At 42.9% G+C, this 24,137-nt stretch overlaps 1 long non-coding RNA gene across 1 annotated transcript; it reads left to right on the plus strand.

Annotated features, from left to right (window-relative positions):
* The first annotated feature begins 4,124 nt into the window (after positions 1–4,124).
* LOC135525260 (uncharacterized) lies at positions 4,125–18,409 on the plus strand. The gene is made up of 3 exons (XR_010453104.1): positions 4,125–4,227; positions 6,359–6,482; positions 17,831–18,409. It is a non-coding gene; the product is annotated as an uncharacterized LOC135525260 (long non-coding RNA).
* The last annotated feature ends 5,728 nt before the right edge of the window (positions 18,410–24,137 follow it).

Genomic DNA, 24,137 nt, shown 5'->3' on the forward strand with positions numbered 1-24,137 from the left:
TCCTGGACTTCCTGACAGGCCGCCCCCAGGTGGTAAGGATAGGTAACAACACATCTGCCACGCTGATCCTCAACACTGGAACCCCTCAGGGGTGCGTGCTCAGTCCCGTCCTGTACTCTCTGTTCACCCACGACTGCATGGCCAGGCACAACTCCAACACCATCGTTAAGTTTGCAGATGATCCAACAGTGGTAGGCCTGATCACTGACAACGACGAGACAGCCTATAGGGAGGAGGTCAGAGACCTGGCTGGGTGGTGCCAGAATAACAACGTCTCCCTCAACGTAATCAAGACAAAGGAGATGATTGTGGACTACAGGAAATTGAGGACTGAGCACGCCCCCATTCTCATCAACGGGGCTGTAGTGGAGCAGGTTGAGAGCTTCAAGTTCCTTGGTGTCCACAACACCAACAAACTAGAGTGGTCCAAACACACCAAGACAGTTGTGAAGAGGGCACGACAAAGCCTATGCCACCTCAGGTAACTTAAAAGATTTGTCATGGGTCCTCAGATCCTCAAAAGGTTCTACAGCTGCAACATCAAGAGCGTCCTGACTGGTTGCAACACTGACTGGTACAGCAGCTGCTCAGACTCCGACCGCAAGGTACTACAGAGGGTAGTGCGTACGACCCAGTACATCACTGAGGCTAAGCTGCCTGCCATCCAGGACCTCTATACCAGGCAGTGTCAGAGGAAGGCCCTAAAAATTGTCAAAGACTCTAGCCACCCCAGTCATAGACTGTTCTCTCTGCTACCGCATGGCAAGCGGTACCGGAGCGCCAAGTCTAGGACCAAAAGGGTTGTCAACAGCTTTACCCCCAAGCCATAAGACTCCTGAACAGCTAATCAAATGGCTACCCTATGCATTGTGTCCAGCCCCCCCCCCCCCAACCCCTCTTTGAGGCAGCTGCTACTCTCTGTTTGTCATCCATGCATAGTCACTTTAACTAACCCTATATGTACATATTACCTCAAATAGCCCGACTAACTGGTGCACCTGCACATTGACTCTGTACCAGTACCACCTGTATATAGCCTCCTTACTGTTATTTTTGTTAACCGTTTTTTCAATGTCTTTTTTTGCTTATCTATTGTTTACCTAATACCTATTTTTTTACTTAAAAACTGCACCGTTGGTTAAGGGCTTGTAAGTAAGAATTTCACTGTAAGGTCTACACCTGTTGTATTCGGAGCACGTGACAAATAAAATTTGATTTGAAACCAATACAGACTCCCTTGTAGGAATTGAGTTTCAGTCATTATTCAGACAAGCAGTTATATTTAATTTTATTAGGCTACTATGACATGATTCAAGAACCTACGTGTACGTGGCTGGATAAAGAGTCGCCTTTTACGCACCAATTAGGCCAATGCGTAAATTAGTAAAGGCTATCAAGTGAAACGTATACATTCCTCTCTAGTTTTGTTTCTGCGTAATATCCTACATTTAACGAGTAAACATGAGCCATATTAGCCCACGTTAGTTGTATGCGGGCATAACTGGACATCACCAAATATAACTCATAGTTTGCATATGCATATTTGCACTGATTTGACAATGGAGATACTCAATGGTTGTTAATAAGACATTTACAGAAGGACTCCCAACCCCATGCACCTTACCAACACATGCGCACATACATAAACCTTAGTTTTCATCGGGTTCTGTGATTGGACATACAACAACCTGCCACTGGAATGGCGTCACGGTGTGCAAAAATTGTCACCAGAGGATGCGCGCACGAAGTGAGTAGGCTAGAGCTCGGGGGACTAGGGAAGGAGACGGACTAGGGGGAGAAGACGGTGCGTATTAATGCAATGATAGGTCGGACAGATGAGGAGCGAGAGCGCGAGTTAACTAGACATAGCATACGCACGTGGAGGGAAACATAGAACTAAAGACTGAAAAATGGGGATTCAGAAAATATAGTTCTTAATCTAGGACTTAAACACAAGTCAGCTATAGCGGCATCACTGCAAACAGACAGGGTATCTTAGATAAGGATGGATTGCACCTTTCAAGGAATCTGTTCTCTCGTCATGTCCATGGTCTGCCTGCTGCCTTGGATGTGTCTGGTTTGCTGGTGGTCACCTTTTACTTACAATTATCGGATTTTTGTTGTGCATTGGTTATAAATAGGCGTGCGCTTCTGGCATCGGGTACATTATAATATATTGGGGGCATATGTTATTTATTTACATCGAATAGAAAAGTAGCCGACATTCTTGTAGGAAGTGTTATAACAATGTACTGTGCATTTTTTAGTAGACTAATAGATTAGAATACTGTGATTTTCCTATCCAGGCTATAGCCTTGCTTTTGATGTGAATATAGCCCTTGATTCAGAACTAGGTCATTGGCAAGAACTCTCAATAAAAGTGACCAGGCCTAGGGGCACACAAAGGCAACTCGACAATCATATTACTAGCGTTTGAATTATGGTCTATTATATAGCATAGTCCTTATTTTCTATCTTGTATGTTTGTAAACGGGTCGGTGGTTTGTAAATCGGAACGTGCTTGAACTGAAGACAGCATGAGGGCCGAGTCGTACACGATATATTCGCCATATCATGTGTTATAGCCGCGCTATCTCAAATTCAGTTTCACGTCCAAGTCATCCTCTAAATATGCTAAACTTCTAAACAGTGACATATAGACAAATCATTCAGTCTTTAAAAATACTTTTCACTAAGTCTAATAGTGTTGTTGTTCTTAAAATACAAAACAAACAATGGTTCGTATTGCGACTAGGAAGAACTTGTGAGCCTAGGTCTGCTTTTGATTGTCTTTATTCACATTTAGTTAGTTTGATTACAGACAAGGAACTCTTAAGTTTGGTTGTTGTTCAGTAAATTGTATATTAATGGACAGAAGGAAAATAACTGTCCAAATGCAAACAAAATCAGTAGGCCCTATGCAGCCTACACCCTTACACAACTAATAAGTAATTTAGTAAATAAAATGTAAGCTATTCACATCTCTTTGAGTCATATTGCCTATTTTCAGTGGAAGTTTAATAGTTTATTTCTGTGTAAGCATTGTCCATTAATATTAGCCTAATGAAATGTAACAAAGCACCTGTTGGAGAGGACCTGTTGGCGCTATCCTCTCATGCCAATTAATCAACACTCGTAACATCACATTTACTGAATTTCTTACTAAGAATACAATTATCATTTTTAAGATATAACGTAGGCTACTTTACTAGACTATGATTTGATACTAGACACACCAGGAAATGTTTTTTTCTGTCTCTGAGATAAATGAAAAGCTTTGACAAGGAAACATCTCCAAAATCTCCACAATGCTGTGGCGATAACTTCTAAATTAAGATAAGACACTTGATTAATTTAATTCAGGCGACAGATAATTTATATATAGGCCCAACATAACCAAGTCCCATGCGCACGTTATACAAACTGTCTTGATCGTAGAACAATAAATCAGCCACTTTGTTCGAACTGAGTTTGTTTGGATATATTTTTCCCCCTTCAATTAAAGGCAATCACATTTTTTAACTCACATCGAGTGTAACCCTTTCTAGCCTACCTGTTGATGAACTTCCTAATAATGATTAGAAAACTAAATATAATCGAATGATAGGCCTATGCCTATCAATGATAAGGCCAATCAGTGCAGGTCTTTTTGTTGCCATGGCCTGAAAGATGGTGCTATATATTGTAATAACAGGCCTAACTGTATAAACGCCACTCACTTATAGTCAATGTTTATTCGGGTCTATCTTGTCCTTATTGGTCCTTTAAAAATGAATTTGATGACTCGCTGTCAGTGTCCTGTCCTCACGTCACATGAAGATCTCCGAATAGAATATATGGACATCTCTAGAATATAATATATTTTCCCCACTTATTTTCGGCCGTCATTGGTAGAAGGACATTTAATATGGTCATAACAAATTTAAATCATATCTATCATTCCTTCCTCTCTCAGGGTGTCGGATGAAGCACGTCATCACTACCGCTCACCAATCGGTCATGAGTACGAGGCAACAAGACAAAGTAGTCTACGAAAATGCATGTAAACCGGAGGTCTGTTTCTGTCTTTGGTTATCTAGCTGTATGAGTATTACATACCTGTCATAAAGCTAGATAACCGAAAGTAGAAATTACTTCCACATTCACGGTCAGGTAGGAAATAAGGCCTAGGGTATACCTACAACTAATTAGGCCTTCTAACAAGTTTCGCCAAGTTCCACCTCAAAGGTAAGCAACACGTCATGTGGTTAATTGTAAAAACAATAAACGTCTTTGATGTCACAATGCTTGCAATGTAATTTGTTAGACATTATTGTGTTTTTAATATTTATGGTTACAAATATAATCAAACAAAATCAACAATTTATTTTAAATGGCTTCCTTTTTAATTTCAGTAAACAAAATATGAGCAGAAGTAAGCCTACTTTTATCCGAACTCTGACATCGTGAGCATTCCTTAATGTATACCCGCCTCGACTGGCTTGAGGACATTTGTTCGTTTTTCCAGGCCTTTTTGGCTGTTTCCTTTGTGGTAAGGGTGTGCGCTACTCTTATGACCATGTTTGTGGCCAAATAAGGACTACAGGCCTCTTTTTACATTTAAAACTTTTCGAATAAGGTAATCTAAGTACATACCACGTCTTTGCCTTTTTGATAATGGCTAAGGCTGCCATAAAAGCTATTACAACAAGCACATGACTCGATCACATTTGTGAATATAGGCCTATGCTTATTAGGGCCCGATGTTGGTTTGTGGCATTAGTCGCAGTCACTGACGAGGTATGAATCTGTTTCGATGTGTTTGGATTAGTTTGTGTTCTCGGGACGATTATCCACCGAGTCTGCCTACGCGGGAGCTATCCATTCAGCCCGTTCTAGAACATGGTGCTGAATGCAAAACAACTCGCTCTCTGGCTGCGTATTAAGTTTAAACCGCCACGTTCAACCACCACCCTGCCAGCACTTTGCCATGGCCACGATTCACACCTTCTAACTTAAATGAATCTCTTACATTTTGGCAAAAAAATATTACAGTGTGCCTATTCCTTATTCAAGCCATCAGGAAAACGAAAAATTAAAGGATGTTTGAAAGAATAGCCAAATAAGAGTGTAGGCTAAACCTGCCAGTAAAGCACTACGTGTTCTAGGCAGTGTAGGCTATTTGAATATGCAATACACTAGAAATGCAACTAAATGTGAATGGTATAGGTAAGCCTACTCTAAGAATACACCCATAGGTAAGAAAAACACTTGCAGACTGCAGTTACAATTGAAGTGTCTGAGACCTTGGGCGTAATTCTACCAATACATTGTGTCCTCTCAATAACAAGGGCAGGGACATCCAGGATACAGGGCCTGCACTTCTTAACTTTCTACTTCACCTACTTTGTGTGCTTTGGCCAGAGAATTAAGCAACTGAGATTGTAAAGCCTAGAGAGCACTAAAGTGAGATGAGTATTCATTCATCCCTTTTAACTACCTGCTGCAGCAGGCTCACTGTCAGCCCAGGCCGGGCTAATTGCTTTGATTCAGATAGGGAGATTGGATTTGTGTCAAAGTCCTAGTTCTTTTCCCTTGCATGCCTGGAACGAGCTTTCACTCAGTGTGGTCTTTACGGTATAGTCAAGGCATTCTGTACGCCATCTCAAAGTCTTGCAATAATATAGATTTCCTTTGATTTCGTTAATTGTGGTGTTGTTAGCTTGGGTGGATGATATAATAAGGATGACTTGGGGGAGAAATTCCTGGGAGAGGCGTGCATGTGTTTTCCGTACTAGCTTTAAATCATTTTGCATCAGTCATCATGCACAGGTAATGGGTTAAGATATTGACCAACAGCATGCTGGGTTCTGCACATGTCAGTCACACTGTTACTGTACATCTCCAGCTGTATCAATGTAATGCATGAGTCAGACAACTCCTCAGGCAGCAAACAAACAAAAAAAGCACATCTGTGTAAGTAGAGTGTGTATAGATGTAATTCATAAAATAATTAGATTAAAGCAGAATGGGTTTCTGTAGTGTCGTTTTTAAATGCTCTATATGTTAACAATTTAAGGAACTAGAGGAATTGCGCATCCACATTTGTCTCTTAAAATTGATCTGAAGAGGTAGTTGCCATGGCTTTGAAAAGGGTACTAATCACCAAATATCATGGTGTATGTTTTTCTCGTCCACCTGCTTTCTCCACAGGTGACTTGTTCTCAACTTGGTGTGATCAAGGAGCACAAAAAGGGGACAGAATCACCACAAAGAAAGAGAAATAGGAGGATGAAACTATCTGGAAATTGCCAACCCCTATCCCAACACCCCACCCCCTTTACCCACCAGCCTCTAATGTCATCTGTACTGCCAACAGGGAGACAAGAGAGGGGACAAAGACTGTGCCTGATCCCCGCCGGATGGGTGCTGAAAGAGGAGAGAAAGGAGCCATCTTGGGAGACGTTGCCGCGGTACCTAAAATGGCTGGGCTGGCACACGAGGTGAGTTGCATCATGGTCCTCTGTTGGGTACCAGAGGTGGGAGTGGGAATGGGGGTGAAAAATTGTTAGGGGGTGGTGAAGAGAGAGAGAGGGGGTATTCCCTATTTCCTCCCACATCACACATGGCCTTCTACTATTAATTAAAAGAGAAGGGGTTGGGGCAAGGAGAAGGAGGCAGGGGCTGGGTGGCAAACAAAATGAATGAGCTGGCACCGATTGGAGGATTGCAGGAAGCCTACAATTTTCTCTTGGCGGCGTTTTACTCTTTACAGTAGAGGAAGGAAGGCCTATTCCTCCCGCTCAAATAGGATATGCTATTCTGAGAAGACCGTGATTAGGTTATATAATATTTTAAAGGAGCAGTGCAGTCAAAAACGTGATTTCCACACTATGACGTCAAAATAACTCTCTGAAATTGTGAAAAATATTATCATGGAATTTCAGCCTGTTCAGGTGGGATGGAATTTTTGGTCCACAGCATGACATCACAATCTGATCAGATCTGACCAATAACCAGTCCATCTTTTATATGCATATGGCTTCTCATTCTTTGAAGGGGTAAGTGAGGTAAAAAAAAAACTCAGTCGGGGTCTCAACGAGTTAGAATAGTAGAATATGCAAGGTGCAAATTCTAAATTTCATTGTGCATCAACAGTTTTTCTCTAGTTATATCAGTCATTGATAACCAATTAATTAGCCCATGTTAGCAAAAAATGTTTTTGATTGCTAAGTTAACTGCCAGCTATCAAAACTTATTATCATAGTCAAATTATCAGCCAGGGGGGCCCCCTATTTATTTTGTTAATCAGTCTCACTCAGATATCATATTAAAATCAAACATTCGTCTCCACCTCATGTCAAAATAAGTAGAATTGGATGAAATGTGTTGTAAAATTGCAAAATATTCTCTCCGCCCCATGGCAAAATGTGTAGAATTGCATCAAACTTGCTTTAAAACTGAAAGATTTTCTCTACACTCCATGGCAAAATGTGTAGGATTGCATGAAATTAACTCTTAAACTTAAAACATTTATCTTCGCTGTCAAGAGGGGGGGCCACTTGTCTGTCACCCACATGATCAGACTGAGCCTGTCAATGGCAAAAGGAGGCTCAGGAAAATAAATGAGAAGAAATAGTTTGAGTTATTTACATGAAATAAACAGACATAGTGATTTATTAGACATATAGTGATGATTAAAAAAATGATATGAAAAAGACTGCGGGCAGGGACATTTTGCTCTGAAAGGCTTAGTGCACTCGGGAAGTAGTCTAGTGTGGGTTGTGTTGATGGTTGTCTTGCTTGATGCAAATAGTTTGCAACGAGGGATTTTGAATGGGGTTTAAAATGTTTCGTTGATAATCTACTACAGATACCTGCTAAATAGATTTTTCTATAAGATTCATTCTTAATCTTATTTGTTTTTTTCTCATGAAAACGTTTTTGTTCAGATGAAAACTAATATAGTGCTCCAAATTATACAGTACAGTTGTAGTATCTTACTACATCAAACTCACATGTACCTACTGTGTAATTAAATGATGAATGATATGGAATAATTATTCAGATATTGTGTGAGATTATCAAACAAACATCAAGGACAATTTGCAAAGTTATGCTCATACTTGGCTGTTACTTGCCATTCCCAAATTATTAATTGATTCATATGAATCTATATTCATATTTTTTTAGAATCAAGTTAATGTATGTGGGGTGTGTGCGTGCATCTGTGTGAGCATACTTTACTGGCAAATTACTACCTAATTTCTGTATACTCTACTCCCAAATATTGATGATGAGACATGTAAGGGAGCTATTATAATCACAAAAACTGTAGAAATAGCATTGCCTACATTGCGGAACTGGCTTGATTTATGAATGAAGTGCACAGACAGAGATGGTCAGACATGCAAAACACACGCACAAACACGCACAAGCACACACCAAAATCAGACTTAAGTCTGGTATAAATGCCACCCTGTGCCCCTGGCGGTTCCTGCATCAACCTGAAACGGGGCAAGAGAGAGAGCGAGAGAGCGAAAAGCAGAGAGGCCAAGAGAGAGAGTCTGCATTAAGGGCCAATGTGTGCAGCTGCAGCCTGCGTTCGTGTGTTAATGAACAGAGGCCTGCGTTTTCACATTATTATTCATCCCCACTCTCTCTCCCCCTCAAAGGCTGTTCCCCCCCCCCCAAAAAAAAAAAAAACTATCCCCACTATTGTGAGGGCTGGTGGTGAGGTGAGGCCTGGGCCTGGAGGGCCGGGGGGCAGGGTGGGAAAGGCCCTCCAGACTAGACTATGAGCAGATGCCACAGACATTAGAATGTTTTAACCGATCAGGAGAGTCTTGTGAGAGACTGGGTTTAATGTGTGTGTGGTGTGTGTTTTAATATGTGCATTTGATATGTTGATTGGATGTGTGAGGAGTGGTGGGTGGGGTTAGTTTCACACACTAGAGTGCCACCTGACTGGGTTCATTAGTCTATTCCGTCTGCTCTGCATGACTGAGAGGGACATTGCTGTGGACTGGGAAATACTTTGACAAACGTATAGGAGATTTGACTGCCGTTATACAGTATGTACGCTAACAATGTCCACAATATACACAAGCTGGCAAAGGGATATGATAGAAATATAAGTCGCATTACAGGTGAAATGTTACTCATCAATATTAGTATTTTATGTTCTGGATTGTTTTGTTGTTGCTTTAGTGGTAAAATAGATTTAAGTCTGAGACAGAAAAAAGGCAGGGAGTGTTTCAGTGTTATCAGTGGATCTGACGTGTTTCCTCTCTGCCAAGCTCTCCTCCTCTACCTCATTTTATCTCTGGGGTGCATGGAGCAGGTTCCACAGAGGAACCAGGTATAGATAGAGAAAACCCACTGAGACCACTGGATGTATCAGAGAGAATCTAATGGTATAGTAGTTCATTTGGTTGAAGTAGATGAAAAGTGATGTATTGAATGACTGAGTACTTTCAGCGGACCTGCAAGGTGTGTTGAAACAGCTGACTCATCATCCATCTCCTTCATCATGCAGGTTTAATGAATGTCTCATTTATATTTACAAAGCTGGTTTCCCAGAACAGCATCATGACTAGTCCTGGACTAAAAGGAACTAGTAGAGATTCTCCATTGAGTATGCTTTTCAGTCCAGGAATAGACGTAATCTAGGTCCAGGAACCGGCCCATAAAGTATTACCCTTCTTATTCAGATGAATGATACGCACAGCTCTTTATATACTGTAACTGTGTTAGGCCTGTCTGTCTTATATACTGCATATGTGAAACTATGATAAAGGGGACAGAAAGAGTGAGAGAATTCACTCAGATGACACTTCATCGCTTTTCTATAAGAGTGGTGCTACTGTGTTGTAGCAAACAAAGAGAGGAAGAAAATATGTCTGACAGACAATCTGCTTTTGAACAGACTAAAAACAGCTATAGAACGCCACTTTGAAATGTCGACAGTTGCTCATCGAAAAGAGGTAAAAGACAGATTGGTGGAAAGGAGAGGAAAGAGAGGGACAGGGAGAGGCTGAAGGATGCTAAGAGGGAGGAGGAGAGAGACACATGATAGTGTGTATAGGGTGAGTGGCCATGTTTCTTTCCCTCCGCCTCCCCGCGTGGAGCAGAAGCTACTGTAAGCAGAGGAACAGCGAGGCGCAAGCTCAATCAAAAGACCTGTATGCGTTTAATTGCATGTCAGTAATGGAGAATTAGGGGGAGTTATTGAGGGTGTGTCTGTGTGTCTGTTTGTGTGGTGGGATGGGGTGGGGGGGGGGGGTCAGCTCTATGTGACAGATGCTACAGTCGTCGGCACAGTGGCCAAAGAGAGACAGCGACCGAGGCAGATTTGTGAGGCAATCTAAATGTATTCATGGTCACTATACTAGCATTTAAAGGAGACAGGTTTTTCTTTCAAATACTGGATGCATGCATTCAAAAGGTATTTAGACCCCCCACCCAGCCTCAGTACTGTCCAGGCACATCTGTTCAGTGTTCACAGACAAACAATGTTCCCCTGTGTGTTTTCTTTAATGAGTCACTAAGCCATATTTGCATTTAGGAAAGAACACAGTTAGTTCATATAAAATACATTCTGTTCTACAGTTCCAGATCATGGGAATTTGGTATAGAAGTAAAACATAAACTTCTATCTGAACAGAAAATCCACTATAACAGAAAATACCAAAGTGATCCAAAACATGTCAAATGTGGTATAGTTTGAGAGTTGACCTATGAACTGAAGTGATTTCATTATAACACATCAGTATTGAGGTGTGTAAGGATGAATACTTTAATTTTAAACCCCAGCTTTCAATCAAAATGGTGGCCATGTCCAATCAGTGATTGGTCAGAGAGGTCAGTGGCACTAAGACATGGTTTAAGAACAATTTGGGATCATAGTTTCCGCAAGATTACCCCTCCCGTGTATGGATACATCAGCCAAAGTTTTCCTTTAATCTCTGAACAAACTTAATTATCCATATAGGGCCCTCAAACTCAACTCTGGACCTCGGGACACCAAATGGGTGCAATTCATTATCAGGTAGAACCAAAAACCAGCTGGCTCCGGAACTCGTAGGGTAAGAGTTGAATGCTCGTGATATAGGGGAGCGACTGTAAATGTTTTGGTGACCGCCACAGATGACTGTGTGTGTCCTGAAAAGGAACGGAAGAAATTAGAGATATTGTAGCCTTGCATTAATTGAATCGTAGTACTGTTGTTAGAGATATTGTAGCCTTGCATTAATTGAATCGTAGTACTGTTGTTTGAGCGTTTAGGATAAAGTATTATTTAATGTTTGGAGGTATTTCAGTGAGGGAGAGTCATACCATAAACTGATCTTGTGTGTTCCCACAGTTCCCATTCTGTACTTGAGTAATGTAGCCCACAAACAGTTAATGAAATAAGTACATCTCCCAAGTTGCCTCTCTGGATTCACCTCTCGCTGTGTGAATAGTATTAATGTTTTAATGGCTCACTGTGATATATATTAAGCCTGGCTCACGTGTGTGTGTGTGGGGGGGGGGGAGTCCAATGTGGGTCAGGCTGGCCTCATCAGGGCTCCCTAATACAACTCTGGCCGGTAGTAATCTAGCACAAATCCTTGTCTTTAAGTATCTTATAGAGGAATACACAGGAGAAGTTTGCACATCCAGGGCTTTTCAGATTATGTCTGTCTGCCCCCAGAGTCCCGGAGCAGGGATCTTCTGTTCTCTAATGAAAGTAGAGGAGAATTAGGTGACTGAGCTTTTAATACAGTACTCATATTATAATCACACTAGGGGAAGATGGAGTTTGGAGGTGGGGTGGTGGGAGGTCTTGAGAGTGACCTGTTTCTTTCTTTGCATGTTCTTAATCTGATTGAAGATGTACAGCTACTGTATAGTACTATCTACAGATCTGTAATGATTGTGTCGATCCCTCAGAAATACTGCAGATTTGCAAGTGAGGAACACTTAGGAAAAGGAGTCTCAGTTTCAGTGTTAAGTATAGCACTGTATAGATTTGTAGCTCTCAGTCCTTGCTGATACTGCATACTGGTTCCTTCTCCATTTTGATCATTGTGCTACTGATTCTAGATTATTATCTGATTTGGATCATTATTTGACAGATCAAATATCCACGTCTGGTCAGGTGATGCAATGCGCATGCTTTTCTTGTTTCAACGTATTCTTGTAGTAAAGGTCAAGTTCGTCAAGCTCAAGTTCATGGCTGCCAAGCTGTCTGGTCTCTGGCCAGTGGGAGAGGTGGTCTTGGAGGTGGTGGGGTGGGGGGGTGCCCTTTGACCCCTGTGGAGGTTGCTAAGGAAGAGAAGCCAGCTGGCTCAGCAATGCACCCGTGAAAAGGCCAAGCTGTCAGAGCTGTCTAAATGGGTGGGAGTAGGCTGCACATCAGCCCCCCCAATACACACACACACAAACGCACACTCACAGAAGGCACAGGACCAGAGCTTTGGAATGTCAGCTCTGAGGGAAGGACTGCTTTATGTTCATCAGACACCTCCTTACCATAACTCCAGTCTACCCTCCCACCACCTCCACCCCAACTTCAGACACACAGTCTAGTCCCCCATAAGCACACAGTCTTCCCCCAAACCCCAAATACTCAGTCTACGCTCCATAGCTCCAGTCTGGCCCCTCCCTCAGTCTACCCCTCTGTAGATCTGTGTAGGATACCCCCCACACCTTTGATCCCTGTCTAGACTCAGCACCCTCACCCTATAGAAGAGAATTCATACATCCTCCACCCTGTAATCTAACTTTTCCCTCTGCCACTCACTGCATGCTTTGCCTACGTATATTTGAGGTAGTATGTTTCTGTTGTATTGTATTATATTGTTGTGTTGAATTGAGAAGTATTTGGATGGCATAAAACTCTAGTGTTACAGAACCACCTTATGGATGTGGTATTATCAGCCAGAGAGAATTTTCACTTTTCAGTGTAAAATAACTGGTATGTCAGTCTATTTGTTTGAGTGTTTGTGTTTGTGAGTCTGTGTGTGTGTGTTTCTATAAGTGCATGTACAGGCTTTTTGCGTATGTATTTCTACACCTCTCTCTGTTTGTATGCGAGTGTGGTTGTTCATGGTTGTTCCCCTTCAGGGGAGGGGTCTGGCGAATAAAAGGGCCTCTATTTGCATATGCTGCATGCTGTCTGACGAGAGGGAGCAGTCAAAAAATATATCAGAGTTGGACAAAGAGCGCAAGGACAAACCCTGCATTGTATGGATTGGAGACAGAAAGGAACTGTTTGAATGGGGGAGTGGATGAACATTGACAGAGAAAGAGTCTGGGCCGGCTCCCTGAAGTGATTAAAGCCTACAGAGCTCCATGTATACAGAGTTAAAATGGAGAGGAACAACATGCAATACAGTGCATGCAGGGCCTATTTGCAGAAAGGGGGGAAAAACTGTTTGTGTTTCAGTGCATTTCAGTTTGCATTTCAGATTTGAATAAATGTCTGGAAGTGTCTAAAATGAATAAAAGATAAATAAAAGATAAAGATAAATAAAGAGGTTGCTATCATGTTGACCAGGGATCAGGCTTTGTTATGGGTTGTGTAAGTGTTTCGGGTAGGCAGTAAAATGCATTTAAAATACAATCCCGTAGGTTGTCTTTCTTCTTAATTAAGCATCTGAGCTTGCTATGAGCGTGCCAATATGGAAACTATTCCAGATATTGTTGTTCATAATGCTGTTTGTTTGTCAGATATGTGTGGGCTGCAGTTCTATTAAATGGGTTAGAGTAGGCTGCAGTACTGTTAAATGGGTGAGAGTGGGCTGGAGTTCTGTTAAATGAGTGAAAGTGGGCTGCGGTACTGTTAAATAGGTAAGAGTGGGCTGCAGTTCTGTTAAATGGGTGTGAGTGGGCTGCAGTACTGTTAAATGGGTGAGAGTGGGCTGCAGTACTGTTAAATGGGTGAGAGTGGGCTGCAGTTCTGTTAAATGGGTGAGAGTGGGCTGCAGTACTGTTAAATGGGTGAGAGTGGGCTGCAGTACTGTTAAATGGGTGAGTTAAAGTGGACTGCAGTTCTGTTAAATGGGTGAGAGTGGGCTGCAGTACTGTTAAATGGGTGAAATGGGCTGCAGTACTGTTAAATGGATGAGAGTGGGCTGCAGTACTGTTAAATGTGTGAGAGTGGGCTGCAGTACTGTTAAATGGGTGAGAGTGGGCTGCAGTTATGTTAAATGGGTGAGAGTGGGCTGCAGTTATGTTAAATGGGTGAAAGTGGGCTGCAGTACTGTTAAATGGGTGAGAGTGGACTGCAGTTCTGTTAAATGGGTGAGAGTGGGCTGCAGTACTGTTAAATGGGTGAGAATGGGCTGCAGTACTGTTAAATGGGTGAGAGTGGGCTGCAGTACTGTTAAATGGGTGAGAGTGGGCTGCAGTACTGTTAAATGGGTGAGAGTGGGCTGCAGTTCTGTTAAATGGGTGAACGTGGGCTGCAGTACTGTTAAATGGGTGAGAGTGGACTGCAGTTTTGTTAAATGGGTGTGAGTGTCCTGCAGTTCTGTTAAATGGGTGAAAGTGGGCTGCAGTACTGTTAAATGGGTGAAAGTGGACTGCAGTTCTGTTAAATGGGTGTGAGTGGGCTGCAGCTGTTAAATGCAGTACTGTTAAATGGGTGAAAGTGGACTGCAGTTCTGTTAAATGGGTGAGAGTGGACTGCAGTTCTGTTAAATGGGTGAAAGTGGACTGCAGTTCTGTTAAATGGGTGAGAGTGGACTGCAGTTCTGTTAAATGGGTGAGAGTGGGCTGCAATACTGTTAAATGGGTGAGAGTGGGCTGCAGTACTGTTAAATTGGTGGGTTCAATGTCTGGTTTTGGAGAACAAGGTAGACTGAAGAAGTGAGTGGAATCAAAAAAGTTTTTGTTTTGGGTCTCTTTGTAGTATTCCCCTTTTTTTGTGAAAAATGTGTGCATTATATACACTACATGGCCAAAAGTATGTGGACATCTCATTCCAAACTTGTGGCAATTTATATGGAGCTGGTCCCCTCTTTGCTACTATAACAGCCTCCAGTCTTCTGGGAAGGCTTTCCACTAGATGTTGGAACATTGCTGCAGGGACTTGCTTTCACTTACCCACAAAAGCATTAATGAGCATGAATGATTTTGGGCAATTAGGCCTGGCTCACATTCGGCATTCCAATTCAACCCAAAGGTGTTAAATGGAGTTGAGGTCAGGGCTCTGTGCAGGCCAGTCAAGTTCTTCTACACCGATCTTGACAAATCATTTCTGTATGGACCTCGCTTTGTGCACAGGGGCATTGTCATGCTGAAACAGGATAGGGCCATCTCCAAACTGTTCCACAAAGTTGAAGCACAGAATAGTCTAGAATGTCATTGTATGCTGTAGTATTAAGATTTCCCTTCACTGGAACTAAGGAGCCTAGCCCGAATCATAAAAAACAGCCCCACACCATTATTCCTCCTCCACCAAACTTTACAGTTGGCATTATGCATTCGGGCAGATAGCGTTTTCCTGGCTACCGCCAAACCCAGAGTCGTTCCTCGGACTGCCAGATGGTGAAGCGTGATTCATCACTCGAGAGAATGCGTTTCCACTGCCCCAGAGTCCAATGGTGGCACGCTTTACACCACCCCAGCTGACGCTTGGCATTGCGCATGGTGATCTTAGGTTTGTGTGCGGCTGCTCAGCCTTGGAAACCCATTTCATGAAGCTCCCAACGAACAGTTATTGTGCTGACGTTGCATCCAGAGGCAGTTTGGAACTCGGTAGTGAGTGTTGCAACCAAGGACAAATTATTTTTTCACACTTCTTGCTTCAGCACTCGGCGGTCTCGTTCAGTGAGTTGTGTGGCCTACCACTTCACGGCTGAGCCTTTGTTGCTCCTAGACGTTTCCACTTCACAATAACAGCACTTACAGTTGACCGGGGCAGCTCGAGCAGGGCAGAAATTTGACAAACTGACTTGTTGGAAAGGTGGCATCCTATGACAGTGCCATGTTGAAAGTCACTGGGCTCTTCAGTAAGGCCATTCTACTGCCAATGTTTGTCTATGGGGATTGCATGGCTGTGTCCTCGATTTTATCCACCTGTCAGCAACTGGTGTAGCTGAAATAGCCGAATCATCTAATTTGAAGGGGTGTCCAAATACTTTTTTATACACAGTACCCGTCAAAAGTTTGGACACATTACTCATTCAAGGGTTATTCTTTTTTAAAACTATTTTCTACATTGTAGAATAATAGTGAAGACATAACAACTATGAAACAACACATATGGAATCATGTAGCAACCAAAAAAGTGTTAAATGAAAATATATTTTAGATTCTTAAAAGTAGCCACCCAGTTGTTGATGAAATCTTTGCGCACTCTTGGCATTCTCTCAACCAGCTTCATGAGGAATGCTTTTCCAACAGTCTTGAAGGAGTTCCCACATATACTGAGCACTTGTTGGCTGCTTTTCCTTCACTCATCCCAAACCATCTCAATTGGGTTGAGGTCAGGTGATTGTGGAGGCCAGGTCATCTGATGCAGCACTCCATCACTCTCTTTCTTGGTCCAATAGCCCTTACACCGCCTGGAGGTGTGTTTTGGGTAATTGTCCTGTTGAAAAACAAATGATAGTCCCACTAAGCCCAAACCAGATGGGATGGCGTATCGCTGCAGAATGCTGTGGTAGCTGATTAAGTGTACCTTGAATTCTAAATAAATCACTGACAGTGTCACCAGCAAAGCACCCCACACCATCACACCTCCTCCTCCATGATTCACGGTGGGAACCACACATGCGGAGGTCATCCATCTACCTACTTTGCGTCAAATTTGGACTCATCAGACTAAAGGACAGATTTCCACCGGTCTTATGTCCATTGCTCGTGTTTCTTGGCCCAAGTAAGTCTCTTCTTATTGGTGTCCTTTAGTAGGGGTTTCTTTGCAGCAATTTAACCATGAAGGCCTGATTCACGCAGTCTCCTCTGAACTGTTGATGTTGAGATGTGTCTGTTACTTGAACTCTGTGAAGCATTTATTTGGGCTGCAATCTAAGGTGCATTTAACTCTGCAGCAGAGGTATTTCTGGGTCATCCTTTCCTGTTGCGTTCCTCATGAGAGCAAGTTGAATCATAGTGCTTTACGGTTTTTGCGACTGCACTTGATGAAACTTTCAAAGTTCTTGAAATGTTCTTAAAGTAATGATGGACTGATGGACTGTTGTTTCTCTTAGGCAGAGCAACCAAACGGTGGCAGGGTAGCCTAGTGGTTAGAGTGTTGGACTAGTAACCAAAAGGTTACTAGTCTGCCCCTGAACAAGGCAGTTAACCCACTGTTCCTAGGCCATCATTGAAAATAAGAATTTGTTCTTAACTGACTTGCTTAGTTAAATAAAGATACAATTAGCTTATTTGAGTTGTTCTTGCTATAATATGGACCTGGTCTTTTACCAAATAGGGCTATTTTCTATATACCACCCATACCTTGTAACAACACAGCTGATTGGCTCAAACACATTAAGAAGGAAAGGAATTCCACAAGGTAACTTTTAACAAGGCGCACCTGCTAATTGAAATGCATTCCAGGTGACTACATCATGAAGCTGGTTGAGAGAATCCTAAAAGTGTGCAATGCTGTCATTAAGGCTACTTTGAAGAATCTCAAATATAAAGCATTTTTTGATTAGATTAACACTTTTCTGGTTACTACATGATTCCATATGTGTTATTTCATAGTTTTGATGTCTTCACTATTATTCTACAATGTAGAAAAATAGTAAAAAATAGAGAAAAACCTTTGAATGAGTAGGTTTGTTCAAACTTTTGACTTTTACTGTATAGTGTATGTGCGTGTTCTTAATAATTATTTCTGTCATATTCTCAGGTCTGGATATGGAGTCGTCAGGATTCTGCATACCCTATTGGGGATCCTGGTATGGACCAAACAACCATTAGACAGTTAAAACCGTCTCTGTCACTGTCATAGTCAGTTTATACATCTGGCATGAGGAGCTACAGTAGCCTACACTGTTCACAGAACCAGAGGACCACAACAAGCTAGAGGGAAGACTATGGAAGATTATGCAAGAGGATGCTTAAAATATACTTTGGCAAAAATCACAAGAGACTAGAAAATACTGGAGAAATCTGATATTTTTTCATGGAATACATTCACACATTCACTCTTCCTTGAATGTGTTGTTCTTTCACTGATTCAATGTAATAATAATAATGAAAAACATAAACACACTTATGTTCTCAAGTCACAAGTGACATTCAAACTCTGCTGTGTGTGTGTGTGTGTGTGTGTGTGTGTGTGTGTGTGTGTGTGTGTGTGTGTGTGTGTGTGTGTGTGTGTGTGTGTGTGTGTGTGTGTGTGTGTGTGTGTGTGTGTGTGTGTGTGTGTGTGTGTGTGTGTGTGTGTGCGTGGCATTGCTCTTTACAAACCCTGAAGAAAGTGATTCCACATTGTTGTCAATTAAATTATGTACAATGATCATTTGTGTCTTGCTTCATGTTCATCAATTTTTTAAGGGATAGTAAATGTGGAGAACCAAAAGAACACTTTGGGTGGGGAGTGGGCCTAAGGACACCTGCCTCAAACTAGAATGACAAAAGTAGCACAGGGGTATGGGTGATTAAAACAATTGTAATATAGGCTACCATGCTGAGAGAAACCCACCTCTTTGGAGCTGGCCATAGTGCAAAGCAAACAACTTATCATTTAGTCCTCTTGTATCAGTACCTTGGACAGCATCATGGGTTGGGTTACAGCTCCCACTTTTTCATATAACAAACTAATTTATGCAGGTGGGAGTGAGAAACAATGGTGGCCTCAGGAACATAAAATGTATGTCAATTAGTAACTATAATACAATCGAATATTCCCATATTTCACGCAGTTATTTCTGAAGTAGGTCAAATCTGAAGTTAGACTTGTTTTGATGGAGTTGTTTAAACTATTAGAGGCTATTCCTAATTCCAGACTTGACAGACTTGATTAGTGACTCCATTTTCTGACACCAAATCAGGTTTAGGATTATACAGTGTAGGTCTGATTTGATGGAACGAACATTGACTCCAATATCTCACCCTTGACCTCAATCAGTGTCCATCCTGATGACCAAAGTCAACAACAGATGGACAGAAGTAAGATCAAGAAGGGATTATTCAGTCTTTGTGTAGTTATAATCAAAACATGTTTGATGTGACAGACAACAAGTAGTAAATATAACTAAATGTCACGTTCTGACCTTTATTTCCTTTGTTTTGTATTCATTATTTAGTATGGTCAGGGCGTGAGTTGGGGTCGGCAGTCTATGTTTGATTTTCTATGATTTGGGGATTTCTATGTTTCGGCCTAGTATGGTTTATGTTGATTGCTTGTTTCAGCACAGTTCGTATCAGCGTCACGGTTGTTATTTCGTTTATTGTTTTTGTATAGTGTTTCAGTGTTTTCTTTATTAAAATGAATGATGAACACCTACCACGCCGCATTTTGGTCCTCCGATCCATCTCGCCTCTCCTCTTCAGATGAAGAGGAGGACGACCGTGACAGAATCACCCACCAACCAAGGACCAAGCGGCGTGGTAAAGGACAGCGACGACAGCAGCGGCAGCAGCAACAGCGGCCAGCATCACAGGACTTCTGGACATGGGAGGAGATATTGAACGGAGAGGGACCCTGGGCACAGGCTGGGGAATATCGCCGCCCCAAAGCAGAGCTGGAGGCAGCGAAAGCTGAGCGGCGGCGATATGAGGAGGCAGCACCGCAGCGCGACAGGTACGAGGGGCAGACGAGGTGTGGGGCTAAGCCAGGTAGCAGACCTGAGCTCACTCCTCGTGCTTATTATAAGCAGCGCATTACTTGTCAGGCACCGTGTTATGCGGTTAAGCACACGGTGTCGCCAGTACGTGCCCATAGCTCGGTGCGCTATAGGGCAGCCCCCCGAAAGTGCCATGCGAGTGTGGGCATCGAGCCAGGGCGTATGGTGCCTGCTCAGCGTGTCTGGTCGCCGGTACGCAGTTTTCGTCCAGGGTATCCTGCGCCGGCTCTGCGTGCTGTGTCTCCGGGGCGCTGGGAGGGTGCAGTGCGTCCTATGCCTGCGCTCCGCTCGTGCCGGGCAAATGTGGGAGTGGAGCCTAAGGGAGAGGTGCGCGTAGTAGGCACTAGATCTCCCATGCTTACCCACGGCCCGGTTCAACCAGTGCCTGCACTCTGGAGGGTCCGGGCTAGAATAGTGATCCAGCCTGGGGGAGTTGTGCCAAGGCTGCGCACCAGAGCTCCAGTGCTCACCCACAGCCCGGTCCTTCAGGTGCCTCCTCCTAACACCAGGCCTCCTGGGGGTCTCCCCAGCCTGGTGGATCCTGTGGCAGCCCCACGCACCAAGCTGTCTCTCTGTCTCCTCCCTACAGGTGGTCCCGCCTGTCCGGCGCTGCCGGTGTCTCCCGCCTGTCCGGCGCTGCCGGCGTCTCCCACCTGTCCGGCGTCTCCCGCCTGTCCGGCGTCTCCCGCCCGTCCGGAGTCTCCCGTCTGTCCGGAGTCTCCAGCCTGTCCGGCGTCTCCCGCCTGTTCGGCGGCTGTCCGGCGTTTCCCGCCTGTCCGGCGCTGCCGGCGTCTCCCGCCTGTCCGGCGCTTGTCCGGCGTCTCCCGCCTGTCCGGCGCCGCCAGAGTCTCCCGCCTGTCCCAAGTCTCCCGCCTGTCCCAAGTCTCCCGCCTGTCCGGCGTCTCCCGCCTGTCCGGCGTCTCCCGCCTGTCCAGCGTCTCCCGCCTGTCCTGAGTCTCCCGCCAGAGCCCCTCTGTCTGGAGCATCCGCCCCTCTGTCCCGAGCTGCCCCTCTGTCCAGTAGGGGCATTTAGAAGGGTTGCCATGGTTAGGAAGCCATGGAGGCGGACAATGAGGCGGACTAAGACGATGGTGAAGTGGGGTCCGCATCCCGCGCCAGAGCCGCCACCGCGGACAGACGCCCACCAAGACCCTCCCCTATAGGTTAAGGTTTTGCGGCCGGAGTCCGCGCCTTTGGGGGGGGGGGGGTGTACTGTCACGTTCTGACCTTAATTTCCTTTGTTTTGTATTCATTATTTAGTATGGTCAGGGCGTGAGTTGGGATGGGCAGTCTGTTTGATTTTCTACGATTTGGGGATTTCTATGTTTTGGCCTAGTATGGTTCTCAATCAGAGGCAGGTGTCATTAGTTGTCTCTGATTGAGAATCATACTTAGGAAGCCTGGGTTGCACTGTTTGTTTTTGGGTGATTGTCTATGTTGATTGCTTGTTTCAGCACAGTTCGCATTAGCTTCACGGTTGTTAGTTCGTTTATTGTTTTTGTATAGTGTTTCAGTGTTCAGTGTTTTCTTTATTAAAATGAATTGTGAACACCTACCACGCCGCATTTTGGTCCTCCGATCCTTCTCGCCTCTCCTCTTCAGATGAAGAGGAGGACGACCGTGACACTAAATGAATGCTTATCATTGGTATTGATGCTAACACTTACAAAGTTGTCAAGGAAATTGTTTAATTCATGCTGGAAAACAGTCCAAATTGTGCTGTTTGGTGGAGTGAAAAGACTGACACAATGAAATGTAATAGAATTACAGAACAATAATACACTGTTATAAACTATTATTATTATTTATATTTTGCATTAACAAAAAATAAAATGTTTAAATTGATAAATCATATGGTGTTTTCTTGCAACCCCAAAGACAGAATGTACACAATTGTGCAAGTAGTTTTACAAATTGTGCTTTGGCTGTGATATTTCACATGCATTTTACATTAAAATATTTCCTGAAATATAAGGCAGCAAGCTCTCTTCATCATGAATATTGTGGTTTATATTGTAGATCGCAAGTTGACAACAGTGACACTGAAGTAAAATGCTGGAGAAATTATTATAATTTCATTTGATTTTTATTGATTTATTGTAATGCAGGCCTACTCTCCACCACCTTTGTTATTATTGAGTCTGTTAAATTAGCAGCTTGAGGTAGTAGACGCATCCTCTTTGAGACCAAAGTGGGTCCGAGGCACATGGACCTGTTGGTAATGGCCTTAAGGTGGTTGGAGGTTAGGGTCAAGAGGTCTGGACAGTCGCCCAAAGGACAATCATGTGATACCAAGGTCAGGGGTCACAGCCAGAGGTCAAGTGCCAGTAATTAAGTGTCTATTTCTGGCTATTCCCCAGTGACCTCTTGGCTGAGATGGACAGGCAGAGGCTTGGGGAGGTCCTTGATGACCAGGCTTTAACAAACACTATATGGTGATTAACTAACTAAATTAACTAGTGATTCCAGCCTATTCACCACAATCAGGAGACTTTTGGAGGGAACAATAATGGGTTGTTTTACAGGGTGGTTTTACTGGGATATTTACCCCACAGGATTTCAGGCAGATTTCAGGCAATATATGTAGAAATCTGTAGTAATACTGTAGTAACTACCAAAGAAGATTTCTGATTGTACAATGTCATAATTACATTGTGTTCATTTACAAAACCCAACTTTTTTTCCATAGTTTTTAAGACCAAGATAAATGCAGTGTCAGAATATACTGCAACACATTTGCAAAATCATGTTCTTTTGTGAAAAGGAAATAAGTTTCTATTTTTTATATGGAAAGTAGTAAACAAAAAAAGGAAACACAACCAGAAGAGTCAGCCAGTAGGCTATTGCAGTTGTAGGCTAGTTTGAGGAGTGAAAGATAGAGGGAAACTCACTTTCAAGTTGCTATACATTCCAATTCAGCAGTCAGTGGGTGCTGGAGTAAGTTTCACAGTGAGCAGATAGGAATAGGAATAGTTTATGTCTTTCTAGCCAGTGAGCATTAAGTCTGTGTATATGAACTGTTAGCATGAGAATAGGGATGGGTCCTGTGAACTTTTCTGACCTATTGACCTCTCTCCTGGGATGTGAATAGTATCACTCAAGAGCTGCCCGCTCGCTATGTCAGACCTGAACCATGCCTAAAATTCTAATCAAGCTGATTTAATGTATCCTACAACCCCCTTCTAGACACCCCCACCCCCATTTATTCAGACCGGGGGTACGGCAGTTTGTTTAAGGCATGCCTCGCCCCCCCAATCCGGGTACCCCTCATCCAATTTATGGGCCCCTGGACTTGGAAGTTGGAGGAGTCTGAGGAGCTGGTATAAGACAACAGGGGTCCCTTTCTCTTCCGAAAGAAGTTGGGCCTCCACATAATCAATTGGTTCCCCATCCACTGAGCGGTTTATAGCTAATCCGAATTAGAATGGTAAAAGGATCAGACTGGTGTCACTCTGATCATAATCACACATCTCACATTCAATACTGAAGTGCAACTGTGCAACTGAAACAGCTATTCAAAGGTAGGTGTGAATTAGAATAAGGATAACATGCTGCAGAAAACCTGATGCAGAAAGCTGGTCTGACAGGATAATATGTGTAAAAAGAGAGTGACACCTTCAGGCATGGAGAAGAAACATTTAATTCTGTAAAATCCACAGTCTCTGATGAATGTCAAGAATATAGCTCAAATGGTCTACCTTTCAAGGCAGAGAATTTGTATCTTGGCCTATTTTATTACATTGTTTGAGAAAAGAGACCTCATTGAATCTTCCTTCACAATTTGTTCCTCATACCTTTAATTAAGGTACATCTCATTGCTTGCAATAAGTTTGAATTAAATATTGACACACAAATATTACTTAACCAGCAAAACCTTTATTGTAGCCTAGGCCTATCGGGAGAAAGAGGAGATTGTTGGCAATACCATTGCATCTGTCAGTTTGACTCATTTAGCCTATGGATTCGGAGTGCTGAGAGGACAGCGCCACGTGTTTCCAATGAATCTCTATAGTTTGCAATCAAGAACCAGACACAAAAAGTGAATTTCCTATTTCGTCTCTATTTATGCACATTTTATATTGTTCCAGTTTATGTATTTATATTTATTAAATAATTGCAAAACTGTTTTATTTAGGGCCTATGCGTTTTCATCAGTTTATAAATGAGAGATTGTGACACAACAACCAATTAAATAAACGAATAACTTGCATTAAGTGAAAGGTGCACGTAATCAATGGGTAAAACTGTGTCAAACATGGATCTCATTGCATTAGATTGTGTAAATGTTCCTGTGCCCGTGGCACTGCTATATTAACGTAGTAGGCTCAAGCTTACTCTCTGAAAATTTACTGAACTGTCAGTAAT

The sequence above is a fragment of the Oncorhynchus masou genome, chromosome 31 (genome assembly GCF_036934945.1).
Source record: "Oncorhynchus masou masou isolate Uvic2021 chromosome 31, UVic_Omas_1.1, whole genome shotgun sequence".
NCBI lineage: Eukaryota > Metazoa > Chordata > Actinopteri > Salmoniformes > Salmonidae > Oncorhynchus > Oncorhynchus masou.